The sequence below is a fragment of the Panthera leo genome, chromosome B3 (genome assembly GCF_018350215.1).
Source record: "Panthera leo isolate Ple1 chromosome B3, P.leo_Ple1_pat1.1, whole genome shotgun sequence".
NCBI lineage: Eukaryota > Metazoa > Chordata > Mammalia > Carnivora > Felidae > Panthera > Panthera leo.
The window spans coordinates 28,973,167-28,985,694 of NC_056684.1; the positions used below are offsets into that span (position 1 = coordinate 28,973,167).

Here is a 12,528-nt window from a genome sequence, read left to right on the forward strand (position 1 = left end):
TATCAATCATATTTGAATTTCATGTGGGGGTGCGGCGATTCGTGAGCAAAATGTCTAAATGTCTTAAGAGGACGATAATGGATAGGGAAAAAAAGGTTGAGAAACACTGCCCTACAAGGGTCCTGGGCTGAGACTATCAAATGAGGCTTCTGCTAGGTATTTTTATTCCAAGACAGCACATGGAGGGTCAGGGGTTTCTGATTCTGTTACGACCTTGGCCAGAAAGAGGTGGTTTTCCCCTGGGTGGCCTCAAAACGTAGAGGGTAATGCCTGCCATTCGCTCCCTCACCGAGTGCCATGTGCGGATGTAACGAAAAACCGGCAAAGAGCTCGGGAAACTGCAAAGCGCTGCACCAAAGCCAAAGGAGGTTTCTTAGCTTGATCGTACGAAATCCCCCAGGCGGGGCCCTGCCGGCCAGCGCACTTGTTGCTTCCCCGAGGCGCCCCGCCCGCCTCCAGCTCAGATCTTCCTTTCGCTACCCCCTCCTCTCCTCCACACATGCACACGCGCCCCCACCCCGCCCCCCGACTCGGCCGCGCGACCCCCTCACCCACGCCACGACGCCGGCGCGCTGCGTTCGGGCCCTGGTGGCTGCCTAGCCCCCGCCCCCTGCCCGGCTGCAGCCGCCAGCCGGACCCGCCGAGACTGCTGTTTCCTAGACAGCCGCGCCGCCGCTCCGCAGCCGCCGGGGGCGCGCGCGCGGACGGCGGGAGGCGAGGGCGCAGGCGCGGGCCCGGGTAAGCCGCCGGAGCGAGACCGCGCGCGCGCCCCCGAGCGCGGTGGGCGGAGGAGCCCAGGGAGCGGCAGAGCCGCGAGGGGGCGGGGGGGCGGACAGGGGAGCCCCGGGAGCGCGAGCTGCGGCCGGCACCGCTGCAGAGCCAAGCGAATCCCGAGCCCAGGCAGCAGGTATGTGTCCTCGAAGCTGGCCGTGGCTGGGGCTTCCCCGCCTCGGTGTCCGGGTCCTGTGGCCGGGCCCGAGGTAGGGGCCAGTCGAGGTTTGCAGGATGCGTGTCCGGGAGGGCTGGGATCTCACCGCTGACCTTCATCCCCGCTCGCCAGGGGAGCAAGAGGAGGGTGCGTGGGGCAACCCAGGACTTCAGTGCCAGCCTGGGAATCTGCTTCTCGTCACATGCTCCTTATTTATTTTTGCAAACTGCTCTGGTTCGGGTCCAGCTGCAGATGTTTTACCTCCCATTCTTTGCCTCCGTGTGCCATCTTGCATTTATTAATAAAACATGCAAGCTGGGGTGTGTGTTGGTGGGGGGGGATTGCTGCTGGGGGAATCCCATTGCAGTATGGGATGAGTGGCGCCTATTTTCGGTTTTCAGGCGTGGTATTGAAGTGGAAATCCCACACCCTGGGCATTTGTGGCTTGGTTGGTCGTGACCACTTCCTACTGGGCTTCCCCCATTTGTCTGGAGGCGCTACAGCGGCAGGATGGGCTGTCAGGAAAGGATGGTGGGTTTTCACCGTCAGGCCAGAATCCCCTTCAGGGGATAGGTGCAACCTAGGGCATACAGTTCCCTGCTTGCTAACTTGCCAAGGAGGCTTAAACCCCGAAAATTGTTTCCCTTGGTTGCCAAGAGGAGGCCTTGAACAGAACCCTCCAGACTTGCATACTCAAACTCATTAAGGTTTTGCATCTGAAGATGACTAAAGCTTGCCACCTGTTGGAAGTCAGACCCCATGAAATCTTCCATAATTTAGCCCACCAATCCTTGCTTCAGTCACTAATACCTAGCGATAAGCCCATATTGGTTCTTCCTATCTTCTTTAATACTGCTTGGCTTTTGTTTCTTTTAAAATAAAACCTCTGATATGATGCTCCATATGTTATAAATTACATGATTTGTTTATATTCCATATACTTAATAACATCATATCCTAAAGACTAAATTTCTTTAGTGTGTATGTTACCTATTTCTTAGTTTGTCACCTTGCTTCAAGCATCAGTCGGAAAAGTGGGATATATGTTTTCACTGTGGTAAAAAGAATAGTAAAAACTAGAAGCGTAGAATATAAATGGTTATCACAAGACATTGGGATATGGCAGTAGAACTAATAGCTTGTAAAATATAGTCTGTGTGCCATATCTGATCATGAGGACACATTCTTAAATGCTCATATGTGCCAGGTACTGAGCTAAAGGCTGTTTGTGCACGATCCCATTTGGTCCTTAAAACAAACCTATTATCTGCATGTTGAAGATGAAGAAGCTAAGACTAAGAAAGGTTAGCTAACTTGCCCAAGGTCACACAGAGCCACGATAAAGGTGCACACTCAAAAGCATGTAATTGCTGGGGGTGGAGGGGTATTGGAAGGAACCTTTAACCCTGGTGCTGCTGCTGTATCTGCATTTGCATTTAGATCAAGCTTATGCATGAGCATACATACTTGGATCCGATTTTCCATTTCATAGATTCCACGTCAGTCTTTGCAGCTTTCCAGTAAGAGAAACTGTTGTTTCAGAATGGGTCTGTGGAATTTTTTGAGGTGGCACTGAGCCTATAAAAAATGGTGTCTTAAACATGCTTCCATTTAACTCTCTCAAACAAGCAGTTAAGTTCAAAAAGTTGTTTCCCTTCAGATTTAAATCTGTAAAATGTATATGCATCAGATAGAATGAGTCACTCATGTTTTTCATTATTGCATCCCACTCCAGTCTTGCCACCCTGCACACTGGCTTCTGGTCTCACTGCTAGTCATAAGAACAACATTACCTATCACACTTGTATGTGAATGTCTTAATGGGGTGAAGGAATCCATACCAGTCACGGACCATAATCCAGTCTCTGCGAGAGCAGAGCAGTTATTCATTTGAAAATCTTAGTATCTGTGCATTCAGCTATGGATGTCTACTTAATCATTTTTTTGCAAGCGCATTATTATAATGCAAATATTGGATTTTGCTACACATTCCTAGTAGTTCTCCATAGACTTAGAAATTGCTATAGTTGCATTAATGGAAAAAGCACTCTATGGGGCTACAAACTTTTATATTCAGGTCACATATTTAAGATGGTCGTGAAAAAGGTATAGGTAAATATAAGGGATTATTTGAAAATGATATCCCATGGAAGTTACAAGTTTGTAATCACAAATTGGTGACTGATACTAGGTAGGAAATATAAGACTATCTTGTAAATTTTCTTCCTTGGACAATATGACTGGTTTTAGAACACCGTATTCTTACTTTTTTCATTATACTGTGTTGTGTTGACAGTAAAGCAGTTTGTGTAGCCATTTTGCCTCATGGAAAACATTCGGTTGTGGAGGAGCACATTCCCTAGTGCTTATGGAAATGCTGAGATGGAGTCTTCCCTCCCTGGGGATTTCCAGTCTATGCTTCAGATAAACTCAAGATGAGTCCTGGTGTTACTGGGGAAGCAGCAGAAAGTAAAGAGAGGTGTTGTTTGATTTCTGGAGAGGAAATGGATTTTCCTATGTAGAGCATCACTATCTTCTTCAGTAAGAAATCTCATAATTAAAAAGCATCCAAGGGGCACCTAGGTAGCTCAGTCAGTTGAGCACCCGACTTCAGCTCAGATCATGATCTCCCAGTTGGTGAGTTTGAGCCTTGGGTCGGGCTTTGTGCTGACAGCTCACAGCCTGGAGCCCACTTCAGATTCTATGTCTCCCTCTCTCTCTGCCCCTCCCCCACTCATGGTCAGTCTCTCTGTCTCTCCCAAAAATAAATAACATTAAAAAAAAGTTAAACTAGGAAAAACCGTATGGTCAACTATGGATGCTTAAGCATTATTTTTTCCTCTCACCAAGTGTCTTTTTGGGGTTTTTTGGAGGTGAGGAGAACAACTAAAATTTTGCCAAGCTATGGCTAGCATGCATTGCAATGACTGATTGTAATGCACATTTTAATGTATCATTGAGTAAGACACTGGAAACTGGCTTATTTGTCTTTCTTTGACCTTGTAAACTACTTAGTTGTGAAATGTGTTTTTTGTTATAGTATTCTTAATTTAGTATTCTTTAAAATGATATTTTTTTCAGGGTCAACAATCTTGAGTCATAAAAGAAGTTCACAGCTTATTTTTAAGATACTTTATTTTCATCAGTTTCTTTTTCTCCCCTTGGTGGCAGCCATTTTAAGAGTTTTAATTTTATTAAGAAAATGGTTCACAATCCATAAGTTAATCCATTCCATTTCCAAACTGGACCAGAGTTCACAGTTGCTGGCCAGGCACACCCACCATAAGACCCACCATAAGACCTTCACCCACCATAAGACCTGTAGTTCAGGTCTGATCTGTGAACCCTCTAGCTCCCTTTGGCCTTATTTGTACCCAGTTTCCCCACATAGAAGGTGTAAGAGTTCCTAAAGTTAGGTCACACCAGGCATCCTTGCTTGGGTAAGCAAGATGGAATGGTGGCTACTCAATAGGAGAGGGCCAGGAAATCACTTCTTCTGCATCAACACTAGCCTATATTGTGATTTCTGCTTGCAAATGTAGTATATATTCATTGTAAAATGTCAAGCATTACATAAATATAGAAGATAGAAGATAAATGATTAGAATCTTTAGTAATCTTACTCCTCAGCAATAGTCAGCATTAATAGTTAGGTGTGAATTCTAGATTTTTGAATGTGGATACTAAAATATTACTGTTTGCCAACCGTACTATATACATAGATGCATACTGGTTTGCAGGGTTTTGTTTTTTTTTTTTTCTTTTTTGTACTCCTAGAGACCCTTGAATGGCATAGTTCTAGACATGTTTGCTCAACCACAATGAGAGCTAGATGAAAGGAACCTGTAACCAGGAGAAGAGGCAAGGGACTAATGTGTGGTAGGTAGGAACTGGGCATGATCTGTGTCCTATGATAGATTTACATTCTGTATCTCCTTTAACCCTTTACAGTTATCCTTTGTGGTTAACTGTGTATAGGTGTGGAGACAGGGGAGTCCAAGGTACAGGAGATTTAAGGAGCCAAGCTAAGTTCAAGCCCAGATCACTGTGGCTCAAACTCAGGGCTTTTTCAGAATACAGAATGAATAGCACTCTGCCTGTGCCCATCCACACTGACCTTGCTGTTCCCCCTACCTCAGAGCCTTAGCATTAGTGGTTCCCTGTCCTGGAATGTCCTTCCCACAGATATCTGATTGGTTTACTCCCTCACCTCCGTTTGGCTTTGCTTGAAATCTGACTACTCCTTTAAAATGAAGCACTCGGGGCACCTGGGTGGCTCAGTCGGTTGGGCTTCCAACTTCAGCTCAGGTCATGATCTCACAGTCTGTGAGTTCAAGCCCTGCAACAGGCTCTGCACTGACAACAGCTCAGAGCCTGGAGCCTGCTTCAGATTCTGTCTCCCTGTCTCTCTGCCACTCCCCAGCTCACACTCTGTCTCTCTCTCAAAAATAAAATAAAATCATAAAAAAAAATAAAATGAAGCACTCTCCAATGAGCATTCTTAGCTCTCCTCCCTGCTTTGTTTTCATTCATAGCCCCTCCTAATTTACCATATAAATTGGTTATTTTATTTATTGCCCATCTCCCCCACCCCCACCCCCACCCCGGGCATGAAGGCTCTAGAACACAGGGATTTTATCTATTTTGTTTACTTCCCGAACCCTGATGTTAAGGAAAAGAACTGACAAGTCACTGTGGCATCCTTGAATCTTTCCAGCCTTCCACTCTTCTTGTTACTGTTAGCCCTTACACTTCCATGTAGTGAGCAGTGGGGAACAGCAAGGGAAGTAGAGAAGAATCAGGAGAGATCTCATCTTACTCTTAAGTGGGTGTCTGGGAGAGAGGAACCTCCCAGATAGACTCAGGAAAATGGAAAGAAAGTTGCCTGAGGGTTGGATGTGTGACAAGGTAGCAGGAAGTACAGGGGGAGATGGCCAGAGAGGAAGAGGAGACCTGTGTAGTTTCCCCTCTATTTGGCATACATAATGTTTTTTGAAGACTTCCAAAGAAGGAGACACCAGATTCCATCAACTTTCCTAGTGGCCTGAGTTAACTACAAAGGAAGAAGAATCTACACACTCACACAGGCAGATTAATCACTGCATTACCAGCATCAGCCTGTTGCATTTTTTAAAGATTAAATACCTGTTGGTGTCTTTCCTATTTAAGCCAGAGTGTGAGAGTTCATTGCCAAAGCACTTAGCTCATGTGTCTGAGTTTTGGCAGGAAGCATGTACCAACAGCATCACAGCCTGAGATTCTTTTGGCCCAAGCAGTCCCAGACTTCTGGTTACCTTTCATACATCTGTGGTTTGCAGTAGTTCTTGGGCCCCAGCACAATGATGGGCATTTGGGGGAATAAGTCAGCCTTAGAACCCTTTAGAATTTAGTACACTGGGGTGCTGGAGGAAGTTCATGGTTATGAACTTCACTGACTTTATGTCAGTGAAACTGCTCCTCAGCCACAGGGTGGCCTCACACTCTGGCTCCTCCTCCTCCTCTCCTCCTGTTTTCCTCCTCCTCTCCTCCTGTTTTCCTCCTCCTCTGTGACTTTAATTGCTGCCCTAGGCAGCCTGAATTACCTGCCAGTAGAGAATTCCCCTTCAAAAAAAATGCTGCCTCCTTAAAACTGCTTTTGGTTTATCATAAAAACTACTCCGTAGCTAGGACAGGGGCTGATAATGCATGTTCCCACAGCTCATTAAAACAAAGAATTTTAATAAGTATTCTGCTCTTTGCAGGCCAGGGTTTTGGAAGTCCAGACTGGGATCAGGCAGCTGTTCTTTGGATTTCAGTCTAAAGCCAGAACATACACATTCATTTTCGCTGCTCTCTTTTGGCTCAAAACAGATCTGAAAAGAGTTCTTTCATCTGTGATTCCCTCACGGTCTCCTACCTTAGTTACGAAACTGCCATTGTGTCCAGCCAATGCAGTATATAAAGTCAAGTAACCTTTCACCCATAATGGTGTCCCTTCAAACAGTTAAATCGTTGTATTGTACCTCAGTTTGATGCAGTGTTTTTAATGAACAATTTCTGTGACACTTGCTAATTCTCCTTTAACCATGACTACTCAACTTTGTTAGTTTTGCCCTTCCAAGACAAAAGAACAGGGTGAAATATACTATAGTCCCTGAAATAAAGTGTTCTATTGTTTGGGGACATCATCTCAAAAGAAAAGCTTGGACATTTCTCTCCTGTCTCTCCATGTCCTTTCACTGTCAGTTTCTTCCCTGGGGGCTCTATCTGCTATCACTCCTCCCTTGATGTCCTACAAGGAACCCCTGTTCCTACCCCTCTACTGAAACGGAACTCTTAAAGGTCACCCGTGATTGCCTAATCACAAATCCGATGGCCGATTCTCAGATTTCGTTCCTGATGGCTCAGCAACATCTGACCCTGTTGACTTCTTCTACTCCTTGAAGTGTTCTGTTGGCAGCACCCTCCTAAGGCATCTGGTCTTTGCTCTCATCATTCCTGTCTAGCAAGAGGCAGTCTGGAGAAGTGGTTACGAGTATAGGCTCTGGCCAGCGTTTGGACCCTGGCTCTAGCACTTGCTAACTGTGTGACTTTAGTGAGTTATTTAAGCTGTGCTGCCCCCCGCATCCTCAGTTTCTTTATCCATAAAATGGGAAGAAGAGTAGCTAGGTCATTAGGGCTGTCAGGAAGAGGATTAAATGAATGTGCCTGGTAAAGAGTAAAGCACTTGGTAACTGCCAACTTTGATCATTGTAACTTCTTATTTGGATACCTTCAGAAACTCCCTTGTATCTGCAGGTAATTAAGTTTAGTTACTGCCCCCGGCCTTTCCCAATATGTGCCCACTTCTAAGACTTTATCCATGCTGTCCTCACTTGAGGACCACCTTCACCCCTTTCTGCTCTGCCCCTGCTTCCCTGGCCAGAGGAAGGAGAGCCAGAAGGGCTGTGCCCACCTGGAGGCCCTTAGCACAGGCCGTGTGTAATGGAAGATGTCCTCCCTTGGGCACTGAGCCTATCTCTTTCAGGCAAATTATAAATCACTTAAGGACACCAGCTGTGATTTATACTTTTTAAAAATACCCTTCTCAGCATTTAGCACTATGTGCATAGTAGGAATTAACTCCTATCTTCTAACTGCCAAAACATGATGGTTTTTCTTGGTCCTTCCAAAACCATTTTTCTTTCTAAACTGAAATTTGTATTGATCAGTCCTACAGCCCATGTAAGCTTTATATGGGAAAACTGAGTCAATACCATAGGAAGAATTAACCACTTCAGAACCTTTTTGGAATGATGAGGGATATATAGAAATCACTAAAATAATGGGAGCACAGGGAGTAACTTATTTTTTATTTTTTTTTTACATTTATTTATTTTTGAGAGACAGAGAGAGACAGAGCGTGAGTGGGGAAGGGGCAGAGAGAGAAGGAGACACAGAATCTGAAGCAGGCTCCAGGCTCCAAGCTATTAGCACAGAGCCCGATGTGGGGCTCGAACTCATGAGTAGTGAGATCATGACCTGAGTGGAAATCAGACGCTTAACCGACTGAGCCACCCAGGTGCCCCGGGAGTAGCTTATTTTTAAAAGGAATTTGAAATTCTACCAACCTTTGAAGCTTTTTTCTTTTTTTTTTATAAAGTGTTTGGGACTTTTTTCTTTCCCCATGCCATCCCTCCCAAGCAAAATAAGCATTACTGCCAGTTGTACTACCAGCCCCCTCCTCGGTTATGATAATCAAAAATGTCTCCGAACATTGCCAAATGTCCCCTAGGGTAAAAATCATCCCCATTTGAGATCCACTGCTCTATAGGATCAATCCAGAAAACTCAGTGTCTTCCCAATTCACAAAATATCAGAACTCGGACAGTTTGGATCAAGTGAAGATGAAGATTGTAATAGGCTTGAAAGGTAAATTTGGGTTTGAAATCACTAACATAGAGAAAATTTAGTGTCTACAGATCTTTGGTTCATAACCCCATCATAAGTTGAAAATATTGTTAAATGGAAAATGCATTTAATACACCCAGTACACCTGACATCATAGCTTAGCCTAACCTACCTTAAACATGCTTAGAACACTTACATTAGCATAAGATCATCTAATGCAAAACATATTCTATAATAAAGTGTTGAATATTGAATACTGAATACTCTGCTGAATTTATTGAATACTCTACTGAAAGTGAAAAACAGAATGGTTGTAAATGTATCGGTTGTTTACCCTGACAGCCTGTGGCTGACTGGGAGGTAGCTGCCTCTTGCTACTGCTGTCCAGCATCAGGGGAAATACTGTACTGCATATCACTAGCATGGGAAAAGATCCAAATTCAAAATTTGAAGTACAATTTCTACTAAATGTATACTGCTTTTGTACCATCATGAAATCAAAAAATCATAGGTTGAACCATTACAATTGGGGGACTGTCTGTATAAGCAGTTATGGCTTATATCATAAATAAGAAGTAAACCAATAAAGTAATTACAGAAATTCAGACTGTCACACTCCTAAAAGATCTTGGGTCTGAATACAACAACTCGAATGCAATATCCTAATCATCCTTGGGGTATTTTTGTTGAAAATGTATTTAAGTGCCCCAAATACTTTTATACTTTTGACAATAAGTATATTAAACAAAAAATAATGACTGGAGAACTCTTGAGTTGATCACCATTGGAGGGAATCATATTTGACCTGAGGTAAGCTGGTTCTCCCTACCAGAAGCTGATTCTTTCTTTCTTTCTTTCTTTCTTTCTTTCTTTCTTTCTTTCTTTCTGAGAGAGTGAGCTTGCACGTGCAAGCAGGAAAGGGACAGAAGGAGAGGGGGAGGGAGAGAATCTTAAGCAGTCTTCATGCCCAGCAGGCTCTCACAACCCTGAGACCGTGACCTGAGTGGAAGTCAAGAGTAAGGATGCTTAACCCACTAGGAGCCCCCAAGAGGCTGTTTTTGATCCCAAAGCTGCTCTAAACATGTTCAGGTGCTTCAGGGGTGACTTAGGAATAACAAAGTACTTTGTGCTTTGGTGAAGGACCACAATTGTTCAGTAATCTTCATGGTTGTTAGAAAATTTAGCTGTAGACTTCTGATTTAGAACCCACCTCCACTTGGGGTGCCTGCTTGACTCAGTCAGTTAAGCGTCTGACTTCGCCGACTTCGGCTCAGGTCATGATCTCACAGTTTGTGAGTTGGAGCCCCGCATCAGGCTCTGTGCTGACAGCTCAGAGCCTGGAGCCAGCTTCAGATTCTGTGTCTCCCTCTCCCTCTGCCCCTCCCCTGCTTGCACTCTGTCTCTCTCTCTCTCTTTCTCAAATAAATAAACATTAAAAAAAAAAAAAAAAGAAGGCCCATATAACCCACCTCCAGTTGACACCATTATGGTTTTTTCTAAATGCAGCAGCACAAGTTGCATGTTACACCCAAGGGCTAAACAGTTAGATGTACTTACTACTTTCTGAAGAGCATTAAGGCTTCAACCTTGGGAGAGACCTGCTTTGGCCCAAGATCACCTTTGGCTTGTAATTACCTTTAAAAAGAGAAAACATAGGGGCACCTGGGTAGCTTTGTCAGTTAAACATCTGACTCTTGATTTTGGCTCAGGTTCTGATCTCAGTTTGTGAGATCGAACCCTGAATTAGGCTGGGGATCCTCTCTCTCTCTCTCTCTCTCTCTCTCTCTCTCTCTTTTCCTCTCTCTCTCTCTCTCTCAATATATAAAGAAACTTAAAAAAAATTTTTAAGGGAAGACATACATAGAAGACCTTCAAGATGATCACTAACCAATAGTCTAGAAATACACCTCATGCAATTTCTCAAATCAAGGAGGCAAGGTAGAATTTCTCATTCCACAGACAACTGTGAACATCTTCTGTGTTCTAGACTTGTGCTTAAGGAACTCCAAAGATAATTATGGACTGAATTGTGTCCCCCACCCCGAAATGCGTATGTTGAAGCCCTAACCCCCAACATGACTGGAGATAGGGTCTTTAGGAGGTACTTAAGGTTACATGAGGTCATAAGGAGGGGTCCCTAATCCAATAGTACTATGGCTTTCTAAGAAGAGGAAGAGAGGGGTTCCTGGCTGGCTCAGTTGGAAGAGCATGTGACTCTTGATCTCAGGGTCTTGAGTTCGAGCCCCACATTGGGTATAGAAATGACTAAGAAAAATAAATAAACTTAAAGGAAAGAGAAAGATTTCTCTTTCACTCTCTTCACCATCTGAGAACTCAGTGATAAGGTGGCCATCTGCAAACCAGGAGGAGGGTTCTCACCAGAACCTGACCATGCTGGGACCCCAATCTTGGATTTCTACCTTCCAGAACTGTAAGAAAATAAGTATCTGTTGTTTAAGCCATTCAGTGTACGTATTTGTTTATTACAGGCCTGGCTAACACATTCTGCATCCTCATTGTACAGATGAGGAAATTGGACCCAGAAAGGCAAATGACTTGCCAAAGCTCAAGTTACTGGTTAGTGGCAGAACTAGAACATAGAACCTAGGTTTCCTGACTTCTAGTCCATTGTACATTTCCCTTTTCATACCACCTCAAGTCATATTGGCTTTTACTCATTATCCCTAGAACCTGTGGTTCATCTCTTCTGTAAGCATCAGGGTTCTTATACTTGCCCTGTTTATCTCAGGATTGTTGTAGGATTGGTTAGACGTGGTTAGATGTTACGAAAAAGACAGTTTAAGGTTCTAAACAAAATATTTTACAAATGTATCATGATCAACTCAGATTTTACCAGGTTATCAAGAATCTATCTGCCTCAGAAAAAAAATTTTTTTTAACACCTGAAAATTAGTCTTACTTGCTGAAATTAGGTAGTTCTTAAAATATAACCAGAAAGCTATGGAGCCTACAGGCAAAAGTTAGAAATAAAGCCTTTTCTAGCTGTAACCACATTGAGACTGTTATTTGTTACTCTCCTTTTCCAAAGGTAACATTCTACATTTTGAAGAGAAGCATCAGATTATGGCATCAGAATTTCTGGAGTCCAGCTCATACACCATTCATTCCATACACTAAAAATGTAACTCTGGACAAGTCACTTCCCTCTTCTGAGTCTGGACATCCTTTCCCATAAAATGATGGAATTAGGCTTTGTGGTTTAGGGATTCCAGAATAATTACTCTGATCTGTGCAGTACCTTAAAACAGCAGGACAAAATAATTCACACGGTGATCTTGCTTTACAAATTATACTTCGGTTATAGTTGTTGGAAGAGTCAAGCATAGATGAATGGCATTTGGCAGGAGTACATCCGAAACCCTTAATTATACACTGTAGGCAGCTCTGTAGCTTGGTCTGTGTCAAAAGACACCACATTATCAAATGACAAAGTATGGGGATGTTCAGAGTTTTTGCAACAGCTCCTTCATCTATAGCATGATTGGCCTATGTCAGATAGCATCCACAGTCTGCATTTGAAAATCTGAGCACTCCTATATTTAGATTAAAGACCTCCTGTCCAGTTCCTGTGGAAATGTGTCCGTTAAAATTGATGTTACTCAGTGGGGGGTTTGGGGTCTGTAGCTAGTGACACATATGGTTTATTTCCAGATTTTTATGTAATTAAATACTATACTAAATATAATGGGATTTTTTTTCCTCCTTCATCT

At 43.6% G+C, this 12,528-nt stretch overlaps 2 protein-coding genes across 2 annotated transcripts in view; one reads left to right on the top strand and one right to left on the bottom strand.

Moving 5' to 3' along the window:
* Positions 1–626, bottom strand: part of NRG4 (neuregulin 4) — a 211,700-nt gene extending 211,074 nt beyond the window's left edge. Inside the window, exon 1 of the mRNA XM_042943093.1 lies at positions 552–626. The gene's annotated coding sequence lies outside the window, so the exon portion shown is untranslated. The remainder of the gene's footprint in view (positions 1–551) is intronic.
* Positions 627–838: 212 nt separating this feature from the next.
* TMEM266 (transmembrane protein 266) overlaps positions 839–12,528 on the top strand; it is a 131,020-nt gene continuing 119,330 nt past the window's right edge. The window contains exon 1 of the mRNA XM_042941308.1: positions 839–907. The gene's annotated coding sequence lies outside the window, so the exon portion shown is untranslated. The remainder of the gene's footprint in view (positions 908–12,528) is intronic.